Source organism: Macrotis lagotis, chromosome 5 (assembly GCF_037893015.1).
Source record: "Macrotis lagotis isolate mMagLag1 chromosome 5, bilby.v1.9.chrom.fasta, whole genome shotgun sequence".
In the NCBI taxonomy this organism is placed as follows: Eukaryota; Metazoa; Chordata; class Mammalia; order Peramelemorphia; family Peramelidae; genus Macrotis; species Macrotis lagotis.
In genome coordinates, this window is record NC_133662.1 from 263894008 (window position 1) to 263908573 (window position 14566).

Sequence of the window (14566 nt, forward strand, 5' to 3'; positions counted from 1 at the left end):
ACTCTTCTGTGTCTTCATCTCCCAATGTAATAACCGAAAACCAAAGACCTTCTCATCATTCATTATCTCTCGCTCTAGGGAAATGCAATGTCTTTCTATTCTGTTGGGATGCTATAAAAATCTGTCTGTTTAATTATTTAAAGTTTAATTGGTTGTAGCTCAGTCCCAGCCACTCTCTGGACAAAAGGCCAAGCCAGCTTGCAGGACTGCCAGGTCCCCTGCCAGCATCCTGAGTTGGCTCGGCTCTTCCCTTGGGTCCAGGCTGCTCCCCTGCTGGGTCCACCAACCCCAAACTGCACTGTAGTGCCTTCCTGCCTCACATCCTACAAATCCCCTAGGGTGTCTTGGTTTCCCACCGGCTGCCATTCTTTGGGCTTCCCCATCCTCCCTCAGGGACCACTTCATCCTGCAAGAGCCCATCCAGCCCTGGAGCTCAACCCTCATCAGTATCCTCTGTTCTTGGGGCTCCTCTGATTGGAGGCCGGGAGTAGTCAGGTCCTCCCAGAACTTCCATTTAAGGAGGGATCCTGGACCAAGCATCTCTTCATTTCCTACCCAGCTGTCCTTCTATCCCCTCCTGGGGAAAAAGTGTCCTATGAGAACAAAGGAAGAACAATAAAAACATCATCATCCTCTCCCACTCCCCCAGACTTTCCCTGGCGTCCTCCCCCTTCCAACTCCTTCACAGTGTCTTCCCCCCATTGGACCGTAAGCAGCTTGAGAGTAGGCCAAAGGAGTCTTTTCTCTATTTGTCTACCCAGTGCCCAAACCAGTAGGCTCTTAATAAATGCTTAGTGACTGGCTGATCAGATTTGCTGTTAAATAACGAATCAAAGAATGGGAAAAGTCGATGATGGGATGTTTGCCTTTCATTCATCTGGGAGCTGATGCCATGACGAGCTCATGAATTGTATTTGAGTAAGTCGCCACTCTCTCTTTCTCCTCTGGAGCCATCTGAGTCTGGTGGTCAGATAGGAGTCAGGATAACTGAAGAGGGACCTGGATTCTAAGCAATCAGGGTTAAGTGACTTACCGAAGGTCACACAGCTAGGAAGTATCTGAGGTTGGACTTGAACTCAGGTTCCACTGCACCACTTAGCTGCCCAAGGAAAAGACAGTAGAGTACAGTGGGAAGAGCTCTACCTGGAGTCAGGAGAAGCAGGTTGGAATCCCAAATGTCCTACTTAGCTCCTACGGCTGAGTCACTTCATTGTCCAGCCTCAGTTTCCTCATCTGTAAAATGTGGCTGAGTGAGGTTTCTCACAAAAATGAACTAGGAAACCTTGGGCCAAGAAAAGACCATCAGAGTGGAATGGAAGGGAGGCAACTGTTTTCTGCATCGCTGCCTGATGCCTAGGAGGTAGAAACTCTTCAGAACAAAGCCAAAAGAACAAGCCTAGGGAAGCTACAGCAAGTCCCAGGATGATGGCCCCAGTCCTTAGTCACTAAACATTTATCAAGCATCCACTCTGTGCTAGACATTGTGCTAAAAACAAGGTTTACAAAGAAAGGCAAAGAGAGGCTAGCCCCTGGCCCTGAAGAGAGGGACAATTGCCCCTAAGGGGTGGCTAGGTGGTACAGTGGATGGAGCACTGGCCCTGGAGTCAGGAGTCCCTGAGTTCAAATTTGACCTCAGACACTTAATAATTACCTAGCTGTGTGGCCTTGAGCAAGTTACTTAACCCCAGTGCCTTACCAAAAAAAAAAAAAAATGGAGAAGTGACCCCCCCCCCCCAGAAGGAAGTCATCTACTGCAGCCCCCTGGTTTCACCAAGGAGGAAGCCAAAGCCAAGAGGTCCTTGGGCCCCAGATCTGGTCTGCTTTCCATTGAGTCATAGCCCCAACTCCTCCAAATTCTTTTCTCCCAACACACCTGGAGTCCTGGTCCACCCTCCCCTGAACATTCCAAATTGTCAAGGACCTGCTTCAATCCCAGGTCCAGAACTCCACACAATGCTCCACTTGTGATGAGTGGCCCAGCCTAGGGTCTGGCTCTTCACTTCTCTTATTTGGGACTCACAGTCTCCATCGATGGAGCCTGACAGCCTGTCGGGCTGCCTCCATCTCAAGGTCTGTACACTGTCTCCTGCAATAGCTAACCCCCCAAGAAGCTGCTGCCAGGCCAGGTCTGCCCACTCCTGTGGGGAACCAAGTGAAGAAAATACATTTGGTCCATGATGTCAGAGTAGGTGAAGACATGTTCCTATTACTATTAATGCTCTTGAATAATTACATATGATGTCATTCTAATCATAGTGTAGTAGATGATTAATGTTTTTTTTTAGATTTTTTTTGGGGGGGCAAGGCAAATGGGGTTAAGTGGCTTGCCCAGGGCCACACAGCTAGGTAATTATTAAGTGTCTGAGACCGGATTTGAACCCAGGTACTCCTGACTCCAGGGCTGGTCCTTTATCCACTGCACCACCTAGCCGCCCCATGATGATTAATAATGTTGACTGATTGCTCTGTAGGGGCATATGGATAAAGGATTGAATCTGGAGTCAGAGCCCCTGAGTTCCAAAACTTTCTCTGCCATTATCTACCTACATGATTTTGAAGGCAGTAGACCTCAGTTTCCTCAAATGTAAAATGAGAATAAGAAAGAAAAGAGAGTCATAGGATCATTATTAAAATGCAGGAAGAGGACAGCAAAGAAATCAGCTCTGAGGCTAACAGCTATGACAGGGATGATGACAATGATGGAGGTTCAGAATTATATTATTCCTTTTTTTATTCTCTGTATATAAAAGTGCTTGGTTTTGTCAAGTTCCGCATAACAGAATCCAAATAATTATATATAAAAACCACAGGCCTACATGTTTTCTTTTCATTTCTTTTTTTTTTTTAGGGTTTTTTTTTTTCCAAGGCAATGGGGTGAAGTGGCTTGTCCAAGGCCACACAGCTAGGTCATGATTAAGTGTCTGAGGCTGGATTTGAACTCAGGTCCTCCTGACTCCAGGGCTGCTTCTCCATCCACTGGGCCACCCAGCCGCCCCCTTTTCATTTCTTTAAAATGAGGAGGTCAGATCCTGCAGATCGGCTCGGTCTCCCAGGTCCCATGGGGGGGCCGGCCTCGGCATCCTCATGACCCTGGTAGTTCTGCGTCTTCCACCACTTACCAGTGTGGCATCTTGGTCTTCACTTAGGCCTTTTCTGCAGACGGAGCCAGGGCCAGGGGCCCTTGAGGGTTGCGGGTCCAGACGGGCCTCCCTGCAGCTCCAAGGCCAAGGCTGGTTCTCCAGCCCTGGGGGGGGCATTCCAGGGGGTTCCCTACCCCCGGGAGAATGAACAACTGGTGTCCCTCCCCTCCCCCAAATCTGGCCGGGCTGTAGGGAGCTGCAAGGCCATCCAGAAGAGGCCGAGGAGGGTGGGGCGGGAGGTGGCGCCGGGGACAGAGCCCGGGCCCGGGAGGCAGGAGGACCCGGGTTCAAATCCGGCCTCGGACACTTGGCAATGCCCGCGCCGTGGCCTTGGGCAGCCCCGCAGCCCCGCTGCTAAACGGAAAAGGCAAAACTGCATAGCGAGGGGAGCGGGGTGCGGGGTGCGGCAGAGGCCCCGGGTCTGGCCTCAGTCTCCCCCTGGTGCATCGGGGCCGCGTCTACACGACCAGGGGCGGGGGCGGGGCAGGCCCTGGGCCAGGACGGCGCGAGGCCTAGCGGGACGAGAGGGCGGATTCGGGGCGGGGGCGCCGGACCCCGCGTCAGGCCTGGCGTCCAGAAAGAGCCCCCGCCGGCTCGGAGGGGGCCCCGAGTCGGGGCTGGGGGGGCCTGGGCGTGGCCCGAGGGGGATCCCGGGGGCGGCTCGGGGGCTTCTGCTCGGCCCCGCCCCCGCGGGCGCGTGGGCGGGCCGGGCCGGGCCGGGGCTGCCAGGGGCGGGGCCTGGGCGGGGCCTGGGCGGGCCGGGGGCGGGGCCGTCGGGGGCGGGGCCGGGCCGGGGGCGGGGCCGGGCCGGGGCTGCCAGGGGGCGGGGCCGTCGGGGGCGGGCCTGTCCGGGCCAGGGGCGGGGCCGTCCGGGGCGGGGCCCGGCCCGCGGCTCCCCCTCCCGGCCGGCCCCGCGCGGCCCCGCCCCGCCCCGCCCCCGGCCCCGCCCCCGCCCGGCCCGGAGCGGCGGCAGCGGCAGCAGCATGGCGGCGGCCCCCGGGCCTCCCCCGCCGCCGCCCCGGCCCCCGGCCGCCCCGCAGGCCCCGGCCGCGCCCGGCCCCGGCCCCGGCCCCGGCCCCGCGGGCCCCGAGGACTCGTCGGACAGCGAGCCCGAGCCCGAGCCGGGCTCCCCGCAGAAGCTGCTGCGCAAGGTGTCCACGTCCGGCCAGATCCGCCACAAGGTGAGGCCCGGGCCCGCGCCGCCCCCCCGAGGCCGCAGCCCCGGGGCCCCCACAGGGAGGAGTCTGGAGTGGGGGGCCGGGAGAGACCCGGCCGCCCCGGGCGGGCGCCCCCAGGAAGAAGTGTCCTAGAGGGGCCGGGGGAGGGGCCCGCGTCCCCCCACGCTTGGCCGCCCAGCTCCCGCCGCCGCCCCGGAGGTCGGGCCCCTCTTCCCTTCGGGCGACCTGCCGGGGCCGGGGCGGGATGGGCGCCCCGGCCCCGGGGAGGGGACCTCGAGCCCAGAACCAGCCCCCCTCTGTACCTGCAGCCGTGTGGCCGGAGGCCGACTCCAGGGTGGCATTTGCACCCCTGCCCTCCCGGCCCTGGGCTCCGGGAGCCTGACGGCCTGGAAGCGCGGTTTAGCCGCAGGTGGGTTCTCTCCCTATTTCCCTAGATTTGATTTTATTTGTGTATCTTGTTTTCCCCAGACCCCCCCTGCAAGATCAGACAGAGGGGGAAGGGCAGAGGGAAAGGAGACCCCGGGGGATGAGGGGCTGCCTCCCCTCCACAAGCAAAGGCCACTCTGTGTAACCCAGGGTAAGTGGGGCGAGACGAGCAAAAACAGGTAAAAGCCAAAAAAATGATTAACGGAAAGTAACGTCTTCATGGCCCTTTTTCTGTGGAACTTGACCTAAGCGGTTGCCTCCGGCCTGGAGTTTCGCATCAGGCCTCAGACCCTTACCACGGTCTGTGACAGGATCTGAGGAAGGCCCGCCTCCCAGGGTTACGGGGAGCATCCGAGGAGAGCAGCGCCGAGAAATGCCAACACGGAGCCAGTGCTAAGATCGTTGATGCTCCCGCCACTTCCCTGGGTCTTCTGCACTTTGGGGGCATGTAACTGTGTGGTTTGCAATGTTTTTAAGAGAACGGATGGTCCCTTCCTCAGTGCTAGGGGATGGTGCCCACCTGCAGGGAGCTCCACTTGAACAGAGAACGGCACCAGGAGAGTTCGGTTGCCAGCCAGGTGGAAGGACAGGAAGTCCCAAGAGCGAGCCTCCGTGGCAGTCGGGGCATCACTGGCAGCCGGGCCCCACATCTTCAAAGAGAGAATTCTGCTGCAGTTTGGGGGAGACTCAGACCTTCCATTTGTCTGTCTTGATAGCGGCTCCATCAGCCGTTCCACCTTGGCAGAGCGGTCTGCCAGGGTGTGTCTGCCATCCCCTGAGGATGTGAGTCTGGGAGTCTCACCACACCTGGCAGAAGCCAGCACCTCGAGGCCCTTTTCTCCATTGGCTCCTTAGGAACTATGGGAGTGGGGGAAGGAGGGCCCTCCCCCTTGTCAGCCCTTCTAGACCAGAAGGACCCCTGGTAGAGAAATGGCCAAATGGGGGGGAGCTATCTGGCAAATAAGTCGCCGGCCCTTCCCATAGCTCTATGAAATCAGCTGTTGCAGCTGTGGGACATAGAATAAATAGTGCATTGGTATCAACTAGACGTGCAGGTCAGTCGATACCCTCGGGCCACAGCCCATCAAAGACCCTAAGGAGACTTTGTAAATCTGCACTGTGGAGAGGAGGATAGCATCACTCTGGGTGAGCATTCGATGCCCAGGACTTCGTGGGAATTCAGGATTTTAGGATCTTTTTAAACTGTTTTTGGTAATAACGTCATAGAATAGGAAGGTTCTTGTTCAGCAAACATTAAATGCTTAGTTGGGTGTATAAATATAAGCCAGAGGGAAGACAGCCCATAGAAGGGAGCTAACCCTCTGGGGGCCTGGTGGAGGGAGAAGGAGGGGAGTCAGGAGCTGAGCTTGGAGAGGAGAGGAGGGGTGAGCTTGAGCTTGGTGACCGGGACGCCTCCTCCAAATGCAGCTTCTGGCCAGAAAGGGTCACAGGGTCGGCTGCTGGGAAATGATGATGACCAGAGAAGACTGGAGGCTCAAGGGAGAGGAGGCAGGAAATGGGAGGAGCCCCAGAAGTCCTCTTACTAGGTGATGGTGAAAGGAAAGGCTGAGAGGCCCTTTAGTCCAGAGACCTCATTTCACTGATGAGGAAACTGAGGCCCAGAGGGCAAGTGGGACTTGTCAAAAGGAGTGATAATGGAGGGTCTGAACCCAGATCCTCCCAGGGCTTTTCAGGCAGTACTACAAGGGCATCGATTGACTTGTCTGGTCGATACTAATGCAGTGTTTACTGTATGCCCCACAGTTGGAACAAAGATTTTCATAGAGTCTCTGTTCACAAGATAATCATAGCATTATAGAAATTAATTTACCAGTTCAGTAGATGATATATAGACCCAGCAGGGCCTCCTTCTTTGTTGACAGTGCGGTTCCTATTTGGAGATGGCCTTGAACTCATTGCACCACACTCCAGCTCACCATGGTGCCTCTCAGTGGCATCACAGGCAAGAGACTGGCAGAGGCATCCACGGAGGAGAAGCAAAGTGAATGGCGCGCATAGACTGCCCAACCACCACTGAACAGGATGGCCATGAGCCAAAACCAGTCTGAGCGAGTAAGCCCCTGGCTTCCACTGGAGAGGGTGCAAGGGCTCAGCTTTGTCACAAAGACCCAGCTTTTTGGTCCCAAACTGACTGATGATGTCATTAGACTACAAGCCACGGAAAGTTGTCTAGAGGAGGAACCCAGCGACACGTTCACCTATCCAACAAGCCGTGTTGAAGACTGGTGTGCCAGGTTCTGGAGATTCAGATAGAAGAACCCAGCCCTCCCCCCAAGGAGCTCACGGCATGAATCTAAACGAGCCAGGCACTGTCTGCACACACAATCATCTGGGGAAAAAGGTGTGGGGGTCAGGGGAGAGATGGGCCTTGTGATCAGAGCCAGGGAACCTGTGAGTGAGAAGGAGCCAGAAAGACTCCAGACAGGAGGATGCTTCTCCATCATCAGCCCCTGAATCCAAGCTGCAGGGAGAGGGGCATCCAGTAACCGCTCCCCAAGGCTTCCTTTCTGGGGGGCTCAACTTTCAGCCTCCTCTTGTATATAGCCCCCACCCCACCTAGATTGTAAGCTCCTTGAAGGCTCCTGGGGCCTGGCACATCATCGATATTTATTGATTACTCCAGCCTTGGATGTTCAAAGGGCTAAGTTATCTCGTGTTGGGTGGGAAGGTGTGGAGAGGGCGCAACATCCATATAGAAATTTAATTGAGGACAATTCTGAAAACCCATCTTACTAATAAAGGGGAAATGCAGCCATCCCTTCCCACCCTTCTCTTGTACAAGGGTTCTATGGTATTGAAGGTTGCTTTAGGAACTCAGCTGGCCACTTGTCTGGTGTCTTGTAGCAGGGGTTCTTTGGGTGTATGGCTGCTGAGGTCCCTCCACCCACCCACCTTGGGAGCTCTGGTGAGCCCAACAAACAAGCTTGGATAGGAAAGCAAATTGGAGTAAGGGGTCCCTGTTGTCTTACTGTTTGTTCAGTGGATGAATGAAAAGATTGTGGAGTTCCAACTTTCCTCTCAAAAATAAGAATGACCATTATTCTTTAAAAGACTTCAGGACTGGAGCCTGACACCCTTCTCCTAGGTTGATGTTCATGCTTGATTTGAAAATGGAAAACAAACGTGTCCCAGTTGTAAGATGTAGAAGTTGGCAAAATTTCTAAGTTCTAAATGTTTTCCTGCCACCTCTGAATCAGTCCAATAGCACACATTGTCCTCCGGCCCTCTTCAGCCAACCGCCTTCCTCTCAACTTCCCTGTCTGAATGGAAGCTCCTTGAGGACCCAGTTCTCAGTCCTTCTGCCCTCTGACCTAGGGAAGGCCTTACCCTATCCCTAGCCCTGGGAGGATACAAAGTTTTGATAAGATGGGGTCTTCTCTCCTGGAGCCTAGAACAGTGGTGGAGCTGCCACCCAGTCACAAGTAACTCACACAAAGGGTCTGCCTGGGCTTTGGGGGGTGTCAGGGGGGCCCCACAAAGTGCCAGAGAGGGGCCTTGTCAGCCTCATCAGACCTTCCTCCTGCCTTAGCCTTTTAATCTTGGCTTTTTCATTGCTTCTTTGAACTCATATTTATCAAGTGCCTGTAGGAGGACAGCAAATTAAAGGCCCGCAGGACTAAATACTGCCTTGTTCATTAATTTACATTTAAAAAATAAAGATTTATTGTGTTTAAACATATTTGTAAGAAACAAAACTGTTCTTAGCTTAGTTGGAGGCCAAACAGAAACAGGGGACCAGGATCTTTGGATCCAGGGCCAGGAGCATTCAAGGCTTGGTGTTTCTACAAAGTGATCTCATTTGCTTGACTAACCTTGGTCCTTTGGGGTTGGCCCTGAACTTAATTATTAAGTGTTCTATTGGAATTCCCCATTGGAGAAGGGCCATTAGACTAGGGGAGACTTCAGAAGGGAGGGCATCCTTTAGGAGTTTTGCTTTCAGAGAAGTTTCATTCATCCCAGTTTCAAGAGTGTAGATCTGGTTTGATTGATCTTTAGGGGCTACTGGACGTTGTCAAATTAGACTAAGTCTCAGTGAGGTAACCCCTTAAACTCTGGACAAAGAGCTGACTGAGAGGATAGGAAATCCCTGAAGGGGCTCCTGTCTCCTTTTCTGTGCACATGGGCTTAAGGGATTGATCTGGTTTTTAAAGAACCAAGGTTTAGATAACAGCCCTGAAGCCCAGAGCCCAAGAGAGGAAGGGAGTGAAGGGGGAGCATGATTATTAGATCTGTGTGTAAAGGTGAGTTGGCCTCTGCACACCCTGGCCACAGCCAGTCACGTGTGAAGTGGCCTAGAAGATATCACCAGAGAAATCACATGTGTCTACACATATATTATATATATATATGCACATCTGTCTAGATGCATGCATACCCCCACCACACACACAGCTGGATCCTCCGAGAGAAAGGGACCTTACCTGAGAGATGCCGAGGGACCCAGAGGGAAGGCTCAGAGACATCTGGAAAGGATGGAGGGAGGATTCTCGCCTCTGTGTGGTGGGAGAGCGAACTCAGACCCACAACGGGCCCCAGCACGAGGTAGTTGTCATTTTCCTAATGCTTGCTAACTGACTCTCAGGCTCTCCAGAAGGGGGGATGGTTATTTCTGACACCTGCCCCCCAGTTGTGAGAGTGCAGAGCTCCCAGGGCCACCCCACTCTGATTATCATGGCCTGCCTCCCAGGCCTTGGGGCCCTAGCTTGGCAATGGATTGGGGAGTTAGGCATGAAAAGCAGCCCCTATTAAGAACCTGAGGCTAAGACTTGGACGAGGTGCCTCAAGATACATTTCACCTTTGAGCACCTAGAGAGCTGACGCAGAACTTTTGTCATTTGAATGTATTTATTTTTCCAATTACAGGCCAAGATAGTTTTCAGCATTCATCCTTTTGCAAATTTTTGACCTCCACATTTTTCTTCTCCCCCCCCTTCCCTCTCCACTCCCCCATGGCAGCAAATAATCTGCTATAGGTTATACATGAGGAATTGTGTTTAACATATTTCCATATTAGTCATGTTGTGAAAGAAGAGAATTAGAGCTAAGGGGGGGGACTCTGAGAAAGAAAGAAAAGGCATAACAGGTTTCAATAAGTGAACTTAGACACTCTGGTCCACCTTCAGACTCTCATAGTTCCTGCTCTGGTTGTGGATGGCATTGTCCATGGCAGGTCTCTGGTTGTCCTTGATCTCTGAGCTGTTGAGAGGAACAGCATCCATCTAGGTGGATCAACTCACAATGTGACTCTTAATGTGTACCATCTTTTCCTGATTCTGCTCCCTTCACTCAGCATCAGTTCATACCAGGCTTTCCAGATTTTTCTGAAGCCCACCTGTTCATGATTTCTTTTTCCAGTACAATAGTGTTCTATCACATCCATTTACCACAACTTGTTCAGCCATTCCCCAATCGATGGGCATCCCCTCACTTTCCATTACTTTACCACTACAAAAAAGAGCTGCCATAAATATTTTTGCACATAAGGGTTTTTCCCCATATTTTTGTGATCACTTTTTTTGGGATGCAGACCTAGCGGTAATATTGCTGAATCAAAGAGTATGATCATTTGATTCCCCTTTGGCATCATTCCAAGTTGCTCTCCAGAAGAGTTGGATCAGCTCCCAGCTCCCCCAATAGTGCATTAGTGTCCCAGTTTTCCCACATCCTCTCCAACAATGATCATTTTCCTTTTTTGTCATTTTAGTCAGTCTGGTACAAAGTGGTACCTCAGATTGTTTTAATTTGCATTTCTCTAATCAATAACGATTTAGAACACTTTTTTTTTTTTGGTTCTTGCAGGGCAGTGGGGTTAAGTGTCTTGCCCAAGGTAACCCATCTAGATAATTGTCTGAGGTTGGATTTGAACTCAGGTCCTCCCAACTTCAGAGTTGGTGCTCTATCTATCCACTATGCCACTGAGCTGCCCCAGATTTAGAACATCTTTTTATTTGACTATAGATAGTTTTAATTTCTTCATCTGAAAACTACCTGTTCATAGCCTTTAGCCATTTATCTATTGGAAAATGACTTGTATTCTTTTTTGTTTGTTTTTTGCAAGGCAGTGGGGTTAAATGATTTGCCCAAAGTCACACAGGCAATTATTAAGTGTCTGAGACCAGATTTGAACTCAGGTACTCCTGACTCCAGGGCCAGTGTTGTATCCACTGGACCACCTAGCCACCCCAATGACTTGTATTCTTATAAATTTGACTTAGTTCTCTGTATATTTTAAAAATGAGTCCCTAATTAGAAACTAGCTGTGAAAATTGTTGGCCAGTTTTCTGCATTCCTTCTAATCTTGTATTGATATTGTTTGTGCAAAACCTTTTTGAATTTAATGTAGTCAGAATTATCCATTTTGCACTTTATTATGTTCTCTATGTCTTAAACTTCTTCCTATTCCATAGACCTGACAGATCAACTATTCCTTGTTTTCCTAACTGGCTTATGATGTCACCTTTTATTTCTAAATGCTGTATGGAATTCAACTTTATCTTGGTATATAACTTGTGAGATGTTGGTCTCTGTCTAGTTTTTCCAGCAGTTTTTGTCAAATAGTGAGTTTGTATCCCAGAAGCTGGAGTCTTTGGCGTTTTCAAAAAGTAGATTGCTATAGTCATTATCTATTCCATGATGCACCACTCTCTTTCTCAGCCAATACCAGGCAGGTTTGATGACTGCAGCTTTATGATATAGTTTTAGATCTGGTACAGCTAAGTCATCTTCCTTTGCATTTTTTTTCATTAATTTCCTTGATATTCTTGATTGTCTGGATAAATTTTGTTCCTGTTTTTTCTAGATCTGTAAAATAGTCCCTTGGTAATTTGATTGGGATGGCACTGAATGAGTCATTTAATTTAGGTAGAATTGTCATTTTTAATATATTAGCTCAACCTAACCAGGAACATTTGACATCTTACCAGTTATTTTCTAAGTCACCAAGAAAACCAGTTTCTGCATTTGTCTTTATTTGCTGTTGTCTACTATTTCTTTAAATGGAATTTCTCTTTCTATCTCTTGCTTTTGGGCTTTGTTGGTAATATATAATTTATGATATATCCTGCAACTTCCCTAAAAGTTGCAAATTGTTTCAAGTAGCTTTTTGGTTGTCCTGGGCTGGTCTCACATGACTGGCCATCCATGATCTGTATCTCTGCACCCTAACCTCCTGGTTGCAGCCTTGATCCCCTCCTCCTTCCAGGCTTATATTTTCTGCCCTAAGGCTTTGCTTAATTGATTAACCCCTCCTCCGAAAATTATTTTTATTTACTTTGCATATATTTTGTATTTCCTTATCTTTGTACACTTTCTCCTATGGAACATAAGCTCCTTGAAGGCCTGGTCTGGTGAGGTTTTTATGGTGGCATCCCCCTTGCAGCAGACTTGGAGGAGGTAGCTAATAAATGCTTGTTGCTAATCTAATAATAAAAGCCAAAGCCGGCATACCCCAGTAATATTAGAGTTGACCAGCTGTTTTGGCTGCATTCTCCTCTTGATAGCCTTGGTCAGTGGATCCTGACTGTTCTTGTCAGGAGAGGCAGGCTGTCTGTCCTAGCAGAAAAAGGAGGCTACCCCAAATTCCAAGGGATCTGGATTCAAGTCTGGCCTCTCACCTCCTCCTGACTGGGTGACCCTACCTGGGCCGAGCTCCAGGCCAAGTGCAGAACTGGAAGAACCTGCTCCGGGTTTGGTGACTTAGAAAACCATAAATGAACATTATCTATGTTGCCTTGTATTTTTTTTTTATTAGGGACTCTTATGTTGTCAGTTTAGCACCTCTGTAGACAGTCCTCTCAAGCTGTCAGTCACAGAGAGAGGTCAGAGACCCAGGGATCTCCAGATCCATTCCTTTTCCTCAGATTTCCCTGTTGTAGCCTCCAGGATCCTATTCAAGTCATTGCCTCATGGAGTGCTTTTCTTCATGTGGAGATGACCTCTTGCCTAGCCTAGACCATCGCTTGTCCTTGGATTTCACACTGTCCTTCTCCTTTTGTGCCCATCTTGGGTTCTTTGGGGCATTGAAGTGGGCTAGTTGAGTCTGAGGCATGGCCTGCATACCACAGGTGCTTAATAAATGTGCTTTGAATTGAATCCACCCACTTTTGTGTAGACTGCACCTAGGAAATGGGAGGAAGTCCTGGGCTGGAGTTGAATCTCCTAAAACCTTTTTTACTTCCTTTTGGAATTTGAAAAGCCTCTGGTCCTATCTTTGAGGAGAATTGCTAATTCAGTGTGGGGCAAAGTGACCCTTCTAGTTAAAGACCACAGGCCTGACAGATTGAGGCTCCAGATTTCGAATGTGTGGGCTCACTTGACAAAAAGGGAATTCCTGTCAGTGGGGGCTAGGGACCCCCTCTGTGAAACCCGGGGTCAAGTGGGCAGCTTCTCCAAGAGATCAGTGTGATACCAGATCTTAAGAAGAGAGGTTTTTGATGTCCTAGAAGTTGGTTTTCTGGGTCTATTCTTTGTTTTCCCCCATCCCCCTTGTTTTGGGAGTGAGTGGGTGGGGGATCTGTATTAGCCCCTCATCTCTGGCCTCAGGTCCTTGCTGGGAGTAGTGGGGGGAATGAGAATTTCCCAGCAGAGTTTATCTGGAAATGATGGTGGTGTCAGTCTGATGGAAGGGAGAAACCGAGGGCAGGGAGCAGCAAGGGATTGGGATTGGACTGGCAAGCTCCCAAACCATGTTCTTCTTGTGAAATGCTTCTGAGTCAAAGTGGACTTGACAGCGTTCCTGGATGGGGAGACCAGGGGAATACCATGGATAGAGTTGACCTAGATTCTCCCTAAGTGTTGGATGAACTGGGAAAGGGCCGATTCACTGAACAGTCATTCCTGGACCGGACAGTGGTCAGCGTGGGTGGGGCTGCCCTGCCGGGCTGGTGAGTGAAGTGATGTTCCATCCACGCCTGGGATAAAAGGCTCGCTGACAGGAGCAGTGACATGAAGCTGGGCCGGGTTTCTGGGTGTCCAGGCTGATGAAGAGTATTTGGGATGGACGGGTGGATGGACACCCAGCAGTGAAGAGTCATGGTTCCAGAGCAGCTGGGCAGAGAGTTGGGGGACTGGCCCCTCAGGGTCAGGGAGGCAGCTGCTTCCTCAGAGCCCACTGGATTTGGAGTAGGTGGAGTAGGTGAACTGGAGATGACCAGAGGGGGGCTCATGTCCTACAGAACCTGGACTGCCCAACCCAAGCAGCATTAGCTAAGTGGCGACTCTGCTGAGGTCCCTGGCCCCCAATCTAAAGGCGAGGAGAGCAGAAGGAGGCAGGAAGTGGGGAGGCAGCACAGCCCACCTTGTCCCTTCAAGTCGAAACCAGGTAGAGCTGCAGATGCTCAGTAACATGAGAAGACTTGGGAGTGGAGGTGGGGCAGTTGAACACTGTCCACCAAGTATTTAAAGGGTGATCTTGGGGAAGAGGGAGATTTGTTCCTCTTGGCCTTGGAAGGCAGAAGAAGAGGGGCTACAATGCAGAGAAATGGTCCCACTCAGCTGACTCTTGGACTTCAAGATCTCTAGAAACTCATCCTTTACTTGGAGACTCCCCCTCCCTCAGGCCCCCTATCCTGGGGCCTCTCCCTCCCTCCCCCCCCTCCACCCGACCCCACCCAGCCCTCCCTGAGGGTGCAGGTGGGACCCTGGAGACCTCCCTAATCCTCTACCTTGAAGGGGAGTACTGGGGAGATCCACCTCCTCTGAAACCTCCTGGGATCATTTCCTACCCTGAAGTCATCCATCCCCTTTCTTTATGTCCCCAGGGCTTAGCTCAGGGCCTGGCTCAGACTGACTATTGATCCCTCT

The 14566-nt window shown here is 51.2% G+C and overlaps 1 protein-coding gene across 2 annotated transcripts in view; it reads left to right on the forward strand.

Annotated features, from left to right (window-relative positions):
- The first annotated feature begins 4174 nt into the window (after positions 1-4174).
- The window catches only part of DGKD (diacylglycerol kinase delta), an 82570-nt gene continuing 72178 nt past the window's right edge, over positions 4175-14566 (forward strand). For both annotated transcript variants that reach the window (XM_074189712.1, XM_074189714.1), the window contains exon 1: positions 4175-4321. The gene's annotated coding sequence lies outside the window, so the exon portion shown is untranslated. The remainder of the gene's footprint in view (positions 4322-14566) is intronic.